The sequence below is a fragment of the Lepidochelys kempii genome, chromosome 6, assembly GCF_965140265.1.
Source record: "Lepidochelys kempii isolate rLepKem1 chromosome 6, rLepKem1.hap2, whole genome shotgun sequence".
NCBI lineage: Eukaryota > Metazoa > Chordata > Testudines > Cheloniidae > Lepidochelys > Lepidochelys kempii.
In genome coordinates, this window is record NC_133261.1 from 79,829,258 (window position 1) to 79,845,023 (window position 15,766).

General features: G+C 43.3%; 1 long non-coding RNA gene across 2 annotated transcripts; it reads left to right on the forward strand.

Moving 5' to 3' along the window:
- The first annotated feature begins 848 nt into the window (after window positions 1-848).
- LOC140913124 (uncharacterized) lies at window positions 849-15,206 on the forward strand. 2 transcript variants are annotated; one of them, XR_012159483.1, is made up of 5 exons: window positions 849-1,021; window positions 8,643-8,676; window positions 10,291-10,352; window positions 11,561-11,635; window positions 14,950-15,206. It is a non-coding gene; the product is annotated as an uncharacterized lncRNA (long non-coding RNA). The 2 variants fall into 2 exon arrangements; XR_012159484.1 differs by lacking the exon at window positions 8,643-8,676 and having other exon boundaries at window positions 850-1,021.
- Window positions 15,207-15,766: the final 560 nt, after the last annotated feature.

Sequence of the window (15,766 nt, forward strand, 5' to 3'; positions counted from 1 at the left end):
CTACTGTTTCTAAATGTGCTGCGTGGGCAGCCACTGGATCTCCTTTTTTCATCAGCCCATTTTTGCAATAACTTCTAATGACATGTGTTACCATGGCTATTGGAGAGACGTGATTACTGTATTCTACTGGTTCCGCATTAGAAATTGATTCTTTCTTCTCCTTCATGGTTATATTGGGGAGTCTAGGTTTCTTTTTCTCTAGAGGAATTGGTATCTCCCAAGTTTGGGCAACTTCAACAGTAGATAATTTAGGTGTAGGGTTTTGCTGTAACCTTTTACATTTTCTTTTGCCTTGGGTAGATGCCTGTACCTTAGGAAGGGCTGGCACTGGTCTAGATTTCTGTGGAGATTCGGATTTTGCCTCTAAAGTGGCTTGGGGTACAGTGAGCACATCAGATTCAAAATGAATTATGCCACTTGTTCTTTTCATTATTCCTTCTGACTCAGTTGACTTAGAGATATCAAAAATACTTGCTGGAATTTCAGGTTGCAAAGACTTTTATCTTTCCTGAGAGGTACTGATATCTAAGATTGCCTTCTTACAGGCCTTCACAACAACTTTTATAGATCCCTGAGTTTCTTGTAACAAACAGCACAATTGCAGATGGGTTTGTTACATGTCTGGCTTACTCATTCTTTGCCCCTCTTTCTTCTCACTCTCACAACACCTACTAATTGCTGTTCATTTCATTTCTTGTCTTAAACCTGCAATATTTAATTTCTTATCAAAACTTCCATCAAAATGTTTTATGACTTGCTTTTTACATGCTTCATTACTGACAGTTTCTTCAAATCCCCCATTCTCTCCCTCCAAATCCTCTGTGTCTGATACTTCTTCTATTCTTAACTCTCCAGATTGTTCAGTTTCCTGTTGTTCTTCCTGTCTGAGTTTAGCTCTCAATCTGGTGAGATTCTACCTCCACTTGTTGTGGGTTGTTCTTTCCCAGGTCCCACCATAGCTACTGGAATATCTGGAATTATATTTACAACATATACAGGTGGCAACTCCCAGGGGAGACAGGTTTGTAGAAATTTTGGTGGTGCCTCCCAAACTCCACCCCCCGCCTGCCTAAGACTCTGGGAGGGAGTTTGTGGGGGAAGGAGGGAGGTCTAGGGTGCAGGCCCTGGCCTGGGGCAGGGGATTGGGGTGCAGGATGGGTGAGAGGTTGGGCTCTGGGATGGAGTTTGGGTGCTGGGTGCAGGCTCCAGGCTGGGGCAGGGGGTGAGGGGTGCAGGAGGGGGTGAGGGGTGCAGGCTCTGGGAGGAGGTGGGGGGCTGGGGTGCTTACCTGGGGCTCCTAGGCAGGGTGGGCTGGGGGGTCTCTGTGTGCTGCTACCACCAGGCACTGCCCCGCAGCTTCCTAGACAGACCCACCCCAACCAGGGGCTGCAGGGAGGGGCTGGCAGCAATGTGGAGCGAGCAGACAGGAAGCTGCTCAGCTCCATTGAGCTGCCGGTGGTAAGTGTGGGCCCCAGGCTGTTTTAAATGGCCCAGGTGATGTGGGGGGGGGACGCCCGGGGGCGGAAAGAGGGGCCGAGGGAGAGACCAGTGCTGGAGCTGGGCCCATGGTGCCTGGGCGCATAGAACTTGCTGCCCATGGCAACTCCATCTCCATACAGTTATCCTCCTCATCTACTCACATCTGCTAATTTTCACCTTCAATATTTATTACCTGATAATACATAGCCTCCAGAATGTCAGAAGTTTGTTCTAATACCTGTGTTCTTTGAGCCAGCTCTGTTGTTCTCACTTCTTGCCCAAATGAACGTCCCTGACCCATTGCTCTGTCTCTCCACATCAGAATTTCATAACTAGCCTTTTGTAACTGTTGCTTGCTGTAGCTTAGGTGTCTTGCCAAACTGTCCTTTTGATCCAGGAGTATGGAATTTACTTCTCTTGTCCTACTAAGTTGTTCTCTCAGGGTATGTCTACACTACGGAATTAGGTCGAATTTATAGAAGTTGATTTTTTAGGAAGCGATTTTATACAGTCGATTGTGTGTGTCCCGACTAAGCGCATTAAGTTGGCGGAGTGCGTCCACAGTACCGTGGCTAGTGTCGACTTCCGGAGCGTTGCACTGTGGGTAGCTATCCCGCAGTTTCCACCGCCCATTGGAATTCTGAGTTAAGCTCCCAATGCCTGATGGGGCACAAACATTGTCGCGGGTGGTTTTGGGTACATGTCGTCAGTCGCCCCTCCCTCTGTGAAAGCAATGGCAGACAATCGTTTTGCGCCTTTTTTCCATGCGGACGCCATACTGTTTTCAGCAGACAGTGCAGTAGGACTGCTAACCATCGTCATCGAACCACCACTTCTGCTGCAACTCTGCTCTCCTGTTCTTGTCTTGATAGCGAATTTCTCCATGTTGGCTGTCATGGGCTCCCACTTCCGCTCTGCTCTCCTGCTCTCATGAATCCACCTCACAGGTCCTCTCATCATTCTCTATAAATATCTATTCTCGTGGCATCCGTCATCAGCCACCGCTTCCACTGCAACTCAGCTCTCCTGCAGACGCCATACCATGGCAAGCATGGAGCCCGCTCAGATCATCGCAGCAGTTATGAGCATTGTAAACACCTCGCACATTATCCTGCAGTATGTTCATTACCAGAACCTGCAAAGGCAGGTGCAGAGGCAACGGTAGCACGGTGATGAGAGTGATGAGGACATGGACACGGACTTCTCTCAAAGTGCGGGCCCTGGCAATTTGGACATCCTGGTGGCAGTGGGGCAGGCTCATGCTGTGGAACACCAATTCTGGGCCCGGAAAACAAGCACAGAGTGGTGGGACTGCATAGTGTTGCAGGTCTGGGTTGATTCCCCGTGGCTGTGCATGCATAAGGGCACTTTCATGGAACTTTGTGACTTGCTTTCCTCTGCCCTAAAGCGCAAGAATACCAACATGAGAGCAGCCTTCACAGTTCACAAGCGAGTGGCAATATCCCTCTGGAAGCTTGCAATGCCAGACGGCTACCAGTCAGTCAGGAATCAGTTTGGAGTGGGCAAATCTACTGTGGGGGCTGCTGTGATCCAAGAAGCCAACACAATCACTGAGCTGCTGCTCTCAAGGGTAGTGACTCTGGGAAATGTGCAGGTCATAGTGGGTGGCTTTGCTGCATTGTGATTCCCTAACTGTGGTGGGGCGATAGACGGAATGCATATCCCTATCTTGGGACCAGACCACCGTGCCAGCCAGTACATAAACTGAAAGGGGTACTTTTCAATGGTGCTGCAAGCACTGGTGGATCACAAGGGACGTTTCACCAACATCAATGTGGGATGGCCAGGAAAGGTACATGACACTCGCATCTTCAGGAACTCTGATCTGTCTGAACAGCTGCAGCAAGGGACTTACTTTCCAGACCAGAAAATAACCACTGGGGATGTTGAAATGCCTATAGTTATCCTTGGGGACCCAGCCTAACCCTTAATGCCCTGGCTCATGAAGCCGTACACAGGCAGCCTGGACAGTAGTCAGGAGCTGCTCAACTACAGGCTGAGCAAGTGCAGAATGGTGGTAGAATGTGCATTTGGACATTTAAATGCGCGATGGCGCAGTTTACTGACTTGCTCAGACCTCAGCGAAACCAATATTCCCATTGTTATTACTGCTTGCTGTGCGCTCCACAATATCTGTGAGAGTGAGGAGGAGACATTTATGGCGGGGTGGGAGGTTGAGGCAAATCGCCTGGCCACTGATTACGCGCAGCCAGACACCAGGGCGATTAGAAGAACACAGCAGGGCGTGCTGCGCATCAGAGAAGCTTTGAAAACAAGTTTCATGACTGGCCAGGCTACGGTGTGACAGTTCTGTTTGCTTTTCCTTGATGAAAACCCACCCCCTTGGTTCACTCTATTGCCTCCGCAAGTGGTGATCAAAAGGGGGAGGGTGGTTGGCTTACAGGGAAGTAAAGTCATTGTTGTTTCAAATTCATGCATTCTTTATTAATTTGTCACACAAATAGGGGGGATAACTGCCAAGGTAGCCCGGGAGGGGTGGTGGAGGAGGGAAGGACAAGGCCACATTGCACTTCAAAACTTTCTGAATGCCAGCCTCTTGTTGCTTGGGCAGTCCTCTGGGGTGGAGTGTTCTTGGGCGTCTGGGTGAGGAGGCTATAGAACTTGGGGAGGAGGGCGGGCAGTTACACAGGGGCTGCAGTGGCAGTCTGTGCTCCTGCTGCCTTTCCTGCAGCTCAACCATACGCCGGAGCATATCAGTTTGATCCTCCAGTAGCCTCAGCATTGCATCCTGCTTCCTCTCATCATGCTGCTGCCACCTCTCCTCTCACACGTCCCTCCTGTCCTCATGTTCATTTTGTGCTTTCCTGGACTCTGCCATTGCTGGCCTCCACGCATTTTGCTGAGCTCTTTCAGTGAGGGAGGACTGCATGAGCTCAGAAAACATTTAATCGCGAGTGCATTTGTTTTGCCTCTTTTCCGTGCTAGCCTCTGGGACAGACATGATAAGGGGAGCGTTGAAACATTTGCAGCTGTGGGAGGGAAAAAAAGGGAGAGTAGTATTTAAAAAGACACATTTTAGAGAACAATGGGTAGACTCTTTCACGTGAACCAAGCTGTTAACGTTACATAGTACATGTGCTTTCTGTACAAGGTCGTATTTTGCCTCTTATATTGAGGGCCTTCCAGTTTGGTGTTGAGAGACCACACACACAGGGCCAGGCAACAGAATTCGGAGTGCAGGCAGCCATGGTAAGCCACAGTCTTTTGGCTTCTTTAACCTTCATAACATGTGGGAATGGTTTCAAATAGCAGCGCCCCCATTTCCCATACCAAGCACCCGTTGTGTTCTCCATTTAAAAGGAGGGGCTGTGGTTTTCGGGTTAATGTGCAGCACAAACCCAACTAACCCCCCACACCTCCCAATTCTCTGGGATGATTGCTTCACTCCTCTCCCCATCGCATAGCTAACAGCAGGGATGATTTTTTTTCAGCCACAGGCAAACAGCTCAGCAGGAACGGCCATCTCTGAATGTCCCCTTAATAAAATTCCCCTATTTCAACCAGGTTTCAGAGTAGCAGCCGTGTTAGTCTGTATCCGCAAAAAGAAAAGGAGTACTTGTGGCACCTTAGAGACTAGCAAATTTATTTGAGCATAAGCTTTCGTGAGCTACAGCTCACTTCATCGGATGCATTTCAACCAGGTGACCATAAATGAGATCACTCTTCTGAGGCTAACCCAGGGAGATAAAGAACAGATGTTGCTTGATGCCAGCAAACATGGGAACATACCCTGCCGTGCTTTTTTTATGCAATGATTCCAGACTACATGCTACTGGCCTGGTGTGGTAAAGTGTCCTGTCATGGAGGATGGAATAAGGCTGCCCTCCACAGAAACCTTTTGCAAAGGCTTTGGGAGTACCTCCAGGAAAGCTTCATTGAGGTGTCCCTGGAGGATTTCCGCTCCATCCCCGGACACATTAACAGACTTTACCAGTAGCTGTACTGGCCATGAATGCATCCCAATTCTTCAGAGCAAATCAAACATTAAACACAATTGCTTTTAAACGCTGTACTGTAGTTACAAATGTGCACTCACCAGAGCTGCCTTCTCTGAGAGCCTGCCTTGGGAGGGTATTGGATCCAGGGTGATAAACAGTTCCTGGATGATGGGGAAAACAGTTTCATCCTCCTCCTCCTCCTTGTCCCCTAAATCCTCGTCCCTGTTGTGTGAGACTTTCTGCTTCCAGGAGTCCACATACAGGTTGGGGCAGTGGTAGGGGCACCCCCTAGAATTGCATGCAGCTCATCATAGAAGTGGCATGTCTGGGGCTCTGACCCAGAGCGGCCGTTTGCCTCTTTGGTAGGCTTGCCTGAGCTCCTTAATTTTCACACGGCACTGCACGGGTTCCTGTTGTAGCCTCTGTCCTTCATGCTCTTGGAGATTTTTTCTAATATTTTGGAATTTCGTCTTTTGGAACAGAGTTCTGATAGCACGGATTTGTCTCCCCATACAGCGATCAGATCCAGTACCTCCCGTTGGGTCCATGCTGGAGCTCTTTTGAGATTCTGGGACTCCATGGTCACCTCTGCTGATGAGCTCTGCATGGTCACCTGTGCCACGCTGGCCAAACAGGAAATGAAATTCAAGTGTCTCCGGGACTTTTCCTGTCTACCTGGCTAGTGCATCTGAGTTGAGAGTGCTGTCCAGAGCAGTCACATTGGAGTACTCTGGGCTAGCTCCCGGAGGCCAATACCATCCAATTGTGTCCACGCTACCCCAAATTCGACCAGGCGATGCCAATTTCAGCGGTAATCCCCTCGTCGGGGAGGAGTATAGAAATCGATTTTAAGAGCCCTTTAAGTCGACAAAAATGGCTTCGTCGTGTGGACGGGTGCAGGGTTAAATCGATCTAACGCTGCTAAATTTGACTTAAACTTGTAGTGTAGACAAGGGCTCAGTGTGTCACTAGTCTCCTGCTCTCTGGACAAGGCTTGTCTTATCTCTTCCAGTTGCTTTCTTTTAAATATTCTCCCCAGGATATTACATGCCAGATATACGTAATCCATGGCTATTCCTTTCACCTCTTGAACTTTTTTCTATACTTTTTCCTTCTCAAAGAGGGAACACATTAAATTCCAAGGATCTATGGGCCCAGAGGATGCCAGTGCTTGGTTTTCCAACTAATCCTCCCCCATGGGTTTTGATGTAGTTTCTCACAAAGGCCTCCAAGGACGTTTGTGGGTCTGTTAAAACACAGGCCTGAACAGATAATTTATTCTGTTCCATACTTTCCTTAGAAAAATTATAGAAGGTGTCTCTTCCTTGTCCTGATAAATATCTTACAGGGATTTCTCTATTTGAAAAGGGCTTGTGGTGCTTACTCCTCCTGTAGCTGTTTTACAGCTGGAGTACACCGAGAGGAGGGGGGTGACCCAAGGTAACCCCTCAAAGTTTTACTTGATCCTCCATCGGTGATGCAGTCCAGAGGAGTCTAAAATTCATGGAGCTTATTAACAGATTTGAGGAGTTTATGACTTACAGATGACGGTGGAATATCTGAGTCATTCTGCCATATGTGAGTGCTAGGGTCCTTTTACACAACTGCAGTCTCCCTATTTCTTTCCCCTGAACTCAGTTCTTACAAGATCTCACAGGTAGACAAACAAAACAACATAAAATGCAAGCAAGCATAAACGAAAGCAGGAAATCTCCATTTTAGTTCATTAGGACTTTTGATCTCTATATATTTTCTTCTCAAACTTTTGTTTCTTATTGGTTTTGTGTGTTCTCTATGGCCCTGCTGTTGGACACCAAATCTGTAGCCTTTTATTTTATTTAAGGTTAATCATACTTCAGTGGGTTCAGCTCTGGCAGCTAGAGTCTTAAGTTCAACAGAGTTTTATCTCTGTTTGTTTTAGATTTAGAGTTCATAGGAACACATGAAACCATAGGCAAATAAATACAATGACGAGCATTTATCTTTTAGTAATTTTATTAAAGTTACCGACAAAGCTATAAATGTTACAGCATATGCAATTCCTAAAGATAAGTATAATGGACCAGTTATACCTACCGACATACATCCTCCTAGATGGTGCTACTGTTGGCCCTCTCATGGCTTGACCATCAATATGAGAGTGGTCCCTGTTCTGGGCAAGCTTTTTTATATTGTGAGTTTGTCTATACCTACATTCTGCGCATGTACATGAAAGTGCCAACCCTCTTTTTCTTATTGGTTTGTGGACCCTGGAAACACAAGGGATGCCAAATTCTATAGTGTGGGTAGATTTTTGTTAACATTGACATATCACCTTTATTCTTAGGTCAGGGCACATGTTAGAGACAACATTTGGTGTCACATCATTTTATAATTTAAATTTAATCTTCCCAGCTATACTTTTGCAATATTACTGATTGGTACCTCTTTTCCATCATCTTTCAGGTTATTTCTCGGTCATTGACTTGAGTCATCATTTCTTGTTTCCAAGGCCCAAAATAGCTAAGCTAAAGTCTTGCAGGCTTCAGCCTATAGGTTTTTGCATTTCAGCTTGTCTGTCTTATGTCTACCACATAGTTCCTTTAAATACTGATCAATCTTATACTTTTATAGTCCTACAAATTAACTCTAATTAACATACAGTGACTATATGTAATATAACCTAACATCACATGATAAATGAATAAACGAATACTAAACTAAAATCATTGGTTGCATGACTTATTTCCAGTCTGAATTTGTGTAGTTTCAACTTCCAGCCACTGGAACATCTTATACCTTTCTCTGCTAGCCTGAAGAGCCCATTAGCAGATATTTGTTCCCCTCATAGGTATTTATAGAGTGGTCAAATAATCCCTTAACCTTCTGTTTAAGATAAATAAATCAAGCTCCCTGAGTCTATCACTAGAAGGCATGTTTTCTAATCCTATGATATGATAATCTTGTGGCTCTTCTCTGAACCCTCTCCAATTTATCAACATCCTTCTTGAACTGTGGGCACCAGAACTGTACCTAGCAGCGGTCACACTAGTGCCAAATACAGAGGTAAAATAATCTTTCAATTCTTATTTGAGATCCCCCTATTTATGCATCCCAAGATCCCATTAGCTCTTTTGGCTACAGCTTTGCATTGAGAAATCATATTCAGCTGATTATCCACCAAGATCCCTAAATCTTTTTCAGAATCACTGCTTCCCAGGGTAGAGTCCTCCATCTTGTAAGTATGGCCTATGTTCTTTGTTCCTAGATGTATACATTTACATTTAGCTCTATTAAAATGCATACTATTTGGTTGTGCCCAGCTTACCAAATGATCCAGATCACTCTGTATCTGTGATCTGTCCTCTTCATGATTTACTACTCCCCCAGTGTTTGTGTCACCTATAAACTTTATTAGTGATAAGTTAGGGCAGCTGGGGCTGAACTGGCTTCTATCTGCCTTAGGACTGGGGTGCGCAAAAATGGTTTAAAACCACATTTTCCCTTATCCTTTCCAGTTTTGTGCTAAGTCTGGGACAAAGGGCCTACTAGTGTAAGTAAGAAACGTGTGTGTGTTTGCAGGTTTGGGCCCTTAAATGTGTGTCATTTGTTCATTATTTTTCTCTTTCATTTTCCTGTTCTATTTCTTTCTTATCCTTTTCAGAATTTGCAATTGTTTATTTCCATCCTTCCATTACCAGCTCTTCTCTGTGATCTGTTTAACCTCTGATTTACTTTTATTTTTCACTTCTCCTTAAGGATTTTAATGTATTTATTTCATTTCAGTTTATTTCCCTCTTTCCATCTTTCTCCACATTCTGTCTCTCCCCACACTCTGCCATTAAAATAATTTATTAGGAATATTTTATTTTAATTATTCTTTTATTACTGTTGCCTCCCTTAGTTACGGTGCCTTTGTTTTCTTTTTATAGAACTGTGTTTATGGATTTCTTTTCCCCTGTTAAAATATACTCTTCAAATGTGCCCAGCTTTCTAGGGTAACCGCAACAGGGTGGTAGTTGGAAGGGTCTGAACACACTGCATGCTGAACTAAATCCCACCCGGGGGGGGGGGGGGAGAGAAGAAGACAGGAAAGATTAAGGGCTGAGGGCGTTTCTGTTTATGTTCCCACCCAAGCCATGGACTCCTAGTAATTCAGTGGGGCCAATTCAGAGTCAGCTGGGAGGGGAAGAGCCTGGTTGATTTGGGGGCTGTGGGCTGCCCTTCTTGCCTGCTCCCTGAGGGCAGTGGGGCAGTCTGCCTCCCCTCTCCTTACGGTGAGACAGGCCTCTCATCCACATGGAGCCATGGGTCCCTGCCCCATGGTAACTATGTTAATCTGATTGGAGCCCCCATGGCCAAGCCCTGCAGCTGCCATTTCCCCCACACACACCCAAGGGGTGCCAAGCAAAAGGTTGCTTCACTTGGTGCTTGCACAAGACTGGGTGTGGGATGGGTACATGCCTCTGACATCCCCAAGGTCGGGCACAATGTGTGACAGGGACCCAAAGTGAGGGGCAAGAGCAGGAGAGACAGGGCAACTAATTGTATAGGATGTGTGAGCATAGACTGTGTGTGTTCAGTTCTTAGGTGATCAATGGCAAATCTTTTCCCCCAAGTTTATACTGTCAGAGATATTTGTATGACGACAAGACATTTGTTTCAACTCACCTGCTCCCTGTTGCCCACATGAAACAGTGGCCTGTTTGTGATGTCACATTGGTTACTGTGGGAGTGTTAATGTTTTGATACACTTCTGTTAGATGATGTCAGCAAGTTGCATAAGGGGGAACAAAGGCTTTTCTGTTAAGATCCTGGTGTTATTCAACTTGCTTGTTTTCTTGTGCTTCAGTGAATGCCTAGAAGACTACATCTGGCCATTTAAAAGGCCACAGAAACATACATACTTTAAAGGTAAGCCTTCTATTGTTATGTTACTCCTAGTCAAACAAAATATTTACCTTTCTGTGTCAAAGGGCAGTTTAAATTAAGTTAGTAAAGCAGCGTCCTCTCATGCACCCCAGCTACTTGATGCTAATATGTTGCTGTATTCGTCTGTTACTAATTTAACCACAGAATCCTGGAAATCAGCAATAAAAGAGCCTATTATGGAATCTTGTCCCTTAGCCACTGATTATACTCTGTGGTGCAGAGCATTTTCTAGCTGTGCTTTAAATGTCTCAAGCAACAGAATGTCTTTTGGGACACTGTTGCCCAATGTGAGTAATCTCACTGTCAAGAAGTTTTTCTTGGTGTAGCCACCCTAAACTTTCTTAATTTCGTCCCATCATTAATTTACCCACAGTAGAACCTCAGATTTATGAACCCCTCCGGAATGGATGATGTTTGTAACTCTGAACAAACTGTTATGGTTGTTCTTTTAAAAGTTTACAACTGAATATTGACTTAATACAGCTTTGAAACTTTACTATGCAGAAGAAAAATGCTGCTTTCCCTTTATTTATTTATTTTTTTTTAGAAGTTGATGTTTAAATTAGTGTACTGTATTTGCTTTTGCTTTTGTTTTGGTCTCTGCTGCTGCCTGATTGTGTATTTCTGGTTCCAAATGAGGTGTGTGGTTGACTGGTCAGCTAGTAGCTCTGGTGTTTATAACTCTGAGGTTCTACTGTATTTTATTTATTATTTTTTTGCACAGTGCCTATTGCCATGGCATCCTTTGCATCTTAATAGCATCTCAATTAGAAACAACAAATTTAAATCAGTAATATTGTAGTATCTACAATGATACTTCATTAAAGCTCATTGTAAATTCATGATGGCTAATTATACTACCATTTTGCCACCCTAAGTCATTTCCCACTATCCGTGATGTTTAACCACTTCATCTTCATGTATTTATAGATGGGTATTACAATTTCTTAAATCTTCTGATAAAGAAGCAGTTCTTTTAACTTTTCCTCAATAAACCCCGGCACCATACATTTTTTTTAGTATTATTTGAACTATTATTTGAACTAGTAGTATTCCAGTCAACCTACATTTTTCTGGTGCTGCGGTGCCCAGAGTTGAATGTGATGTAGAACAGAATGCAGTATTCCAGACATAGTCAATTTATTTTGTTCATTAACTGTTTTGACAGTATCCTGATCCTGTTGTTCTAGTTTCCTTAGGTGGAGCCTTATCCAAGCATCGATTTTTTTTTTGAGTAAGGTGACAATTGGGAGTTCTGGTTAAAGGTACCAATTTTTTTAAAATATATTTTGTGTTATAATTCATATATGACAAGTGATACTACTTTAAAATGATTATTTATATAGTGCTGTAGGTATGTGTAATTACTATTTAGAGACAATTACAAAATAGTACATATCTTCCCCAAGGAACTTACTACCTGAAGGCCCAAACCTTCATGTGCGTAGTTCCAACCCAATGGGACTATGTACATGAATAAGGATTACTCATGAAATTGGGACTACTTGTGTAATTAAGAATACATTCATAGATATTTAGGTCAGAAGGGACCATTATGATCATCTAGTCTGACCTCCTTCACAACGCAGGCCACAGAATTTCACCCACCTACTCCTCTCACCTATGTCTGAGCTATTGAAGTCCCCAAATCGTGGTTTAAAGACTTCAAGGAGCAGAGAATCCTCCAGCAAGTGACCCGTGCCCTATGCTACAGAGGAAGGTGAAAAACCTCCAGGGCCTCCTCCAATCTGCTCTGGAGGAAAATTCCTTCCCGACCCCAAATATGGCAGATAGGAAGGACCGTCTTCTGGTTAGTGCACTGGACTGGGAAACAGGAGATTTGGGTTTATCTCTTGGCTCCACCCTTATTGATAAGGCTTGGTCAAGACACTTAATTGCTCTACGCCTCAGTTTCCCCATCTGTCAAACTCAGATATGCCCTTTCTGTCACCTTTTATCTGTCCCTGGGACAGAGACTCTTTCTTACTCGTGTTTTTACAGTTCCTACACAATGTGACTGTCATTTCATGGTAACCTTCAGCTACTACTGTGTTACAAATAGTAAATAGAGCTAGATGGAAAACCACCTTTTCATTCCACAGGAAATACTCACTTTTTGACATTTGCCTTTGTTCTGAATCGGAACAAAATATTGAAATTTCAAAATTTCTCTCAGAAAATTTCCAAAAAATTTAACTTTGGAACATTACATTTAGATAAAATTGAAACTTAATATAGAATAGTAAATGCTAAATTAATATATATATGAATGTTCTATTATAACGTCAAAATGAAATGGAACAAAAAGAGTAAAAAACCAAACATTTCAACCATGTTGAAATGAAACAAGAAAGTCAAAATAATTCATTCTGACATTTTTCTGTTGAAAATTCTGTCTAAATTGACACATTCCAGTGAAACATTTTGATTCTGGCAAAACTCCATTTTCTGATGAAAAATTATTCTGTTGAAAATTCTTTGACCATCTTTAATGAATAACAATATTAATTTCCTGACTACATGAAAATGGAATTAAGGTTGAAAATCCATAGCAGTAATTTAGGGTAAAATAAATTACATTGTAATTGTCCCAAAAACTGGCATTTTAAACTCAGGAAATTAAGAATTATTATTAAACTTCAATCCAACTGTGTTAAGGTATGGACATGAACAGTTAGGGCACACCGAAACACCTTAACTCTATCCTATAGTGATACCGTCCAAAAAGCATATGTTTTTGAGTAAGACATTTTAGTGCTTGTGGTCCCAAATTAGATTACATTGATTTTGAAAGATGCATTCAAATGTTTTCTTTTCCCCTAATGGCGCCACTACAGAGCAGAGTGAAGGTTGTCTGGATAAACTGCATTTCCACATTTTAACATATTTGAATTAACATATAACAGTAAAAGTAGTCCAAATAAAACTTTTTTTGGGGAAAAAAACTTTTATGAGGAATCCTTTGTCACCTTTATGTTCCTGTAGGATACATAATCACCACTAAATAGCAACTGGAGTCCTCACAAGTATAGCAGGTGCATTTAGATGCACCAAGATGCATTTAGGGTTGTGTAATATTTTAGGATGTATAGTCTTAATGTTTTCCCAGGCTGCTGGAAGAGAGAGCAAGACAAAAATAAAGGACCTGACAGCTCACAACATATGTCTCAGTTGAGGGGGGGCAGAGGAAACAACTATTATAGTGGTTCTGGCCCTGACCTTATTGGGCTGTCATGTAACCCGGGGTTCTTTCAACCCAAAGCTCTTGCTAACTTTTACTCGGTGTGAGGTGGTGTCAGGAAATAAATCAGGGGCGACACGGCTGTCTGACCGATAAATGGCTGGCACAAACAGGACAACACAAGAGTGCTTTCACTTAAAGCTAAACTTTAGTTAGTCTCAAGCACTTATACACATGTCCGCAACAGGTTAGTAAAACACCCCCAACCATTGATAATTACCAAAGCTGAGTGTGGCTCTCGAGTGGCATAGTGGCAGACGTGAGAAACACAAGATGCATCCAGAGGGAGAGTCCAGTCCTGAAGAGACCCACCACTTCAAACTTTTCCCCCTTTATTTATACATTAGTAATAGAATGACATGTCCTCTAAAGAAAACTTGTCAAGCAAGCAGTTTCAATGGTCAAGAAAGAGGCTTTCTTCTGATTCATTGATTAACCAGGTGTGGTTTTTTCCAGAGTTTGCAGCCTTGAGACCCCAATAGACATTCCTGGGACACATCCTGCTCTTCTTCTAAAATGCATGTATTAGCAACTTCAACACAATTCTTATCAGGAAGGACGCGGGGTCAAGCTGTCCTTTCTTTGGCACCCAAAACCCCTCCCTTCCCCGCTGCCTTGGTTAAACTGAGACTGCTGGATGGCCAATTTACAGCCTGCTGACTTGGCTGCTTTTCGCAATAAGCCATAGTGGTTTCAGGCACTTTACTGGTTTGCCAAAGTGTGGGACAGTCAAAGAAATCACATACTCCCAGCGTTGGGCTTCCAGAGGAAGTAGCAGAGAAAGGGGCCAGCAGGTACTGAGATTGAGCAGAGCTGGTTCTAGTTGCGTACATATGGTATCTCCCAAGCCAGTCAACAAGCAGCAGGAGTTGACCTCATTCAACATTGCCTGTTGGCGTCCTGAGAGGTTACGTGTACCCTCCGAAGGCCTGTGAATAAGACCTGGATTACTTTACACTGTTAACATCATATGGTCTTCCTGCCTTACTAATCTTCATTGTGTTCCTTATCTGGAGTCATATTTTCTTGTAGTTTAAAAGCTAGTGTCCCACACTTGCTACTTAGCCTAGCTCTATATAGATAAGTATCTGAATTCAAGACATTCTGGGCTGGGAGACAGGGGTTCTAATTTAACTTTTCTTACACCCAAGGCTACACGTGTGACTTGAGAACTGTATTGCATTTGATTGTTTTGTAAAATATAGGAGTTAGATTTGCTTTGCTGAGAGAACTTTTTTTTTCCCTGAATAGGAATTTTTCTTAGGAAGTAAAATATGTATAAATATCCTTTAACAGTACCTGCCCAAATTAACCCCTATTTTCTATCTGTCTCACTAGGTTCAAGATGGCAGATTGCAGCTGCCTAATGTGGGGAATATTTTGGCTCATCGTCCTGGTGTTTTTTGGCTGGCCCTTAAGCATTGTCTTGGGTGGCCTCTATGGATTCCTCTCCCCTCTCACTACCTTAATAGGACTGGATGACTTCAGTGAAGCACTGCTGAAGGGAGTAAATCTGGGGAGACAGTGTGCTAAGAATGTACAAAATGGCAAGCCCCTTTGCTGAGCAATAAATACAGAATTTCAGCTGACAAGCATTTTACTGTGTACTGCACTGGATTTCACAGAGTTATTCTGTTAACCTTAAAATGTTTGCATTTCTGTACAAAAGTTGTTTGGTTCTTGGATAATGTATAAATGGCACTTGATAATCTCTGAAGGAAACTCTAGCAGTGCTGTTGTTTGTCTTTTAAAACCATTCTTCCTGTTTCTGCAATGAGCTATGATGCCGACTTTACTTGTTTGTGTACACAAATTGAAATTAGAGAGAAGCCAGAACTGAAACTCCAGGCCTAAACCTCAAATTCATGTTAGGATTAGCGGCCACAACTCTCAAAACTTGGGTTCCAAACTGTGGGCACCCACATTTGAAAACATTGTCCCAGAGCTCAAGTCAGTCTAATGGGCCTAATCAAGAGACGCTCACATTTGGAAAGATGGGAATCTGCGTTTGAACCCTGTTTGGGGGAATATTTGGCTCCTGAATTTTATTTGGCCTTGTTATAAAATATGTGAAAGTTAGATTGGGCGTTCTTGTCAGATCACTGTTTCATTTTAGTATTCATTCATTCATGTATATATTTAAATGGATACATAG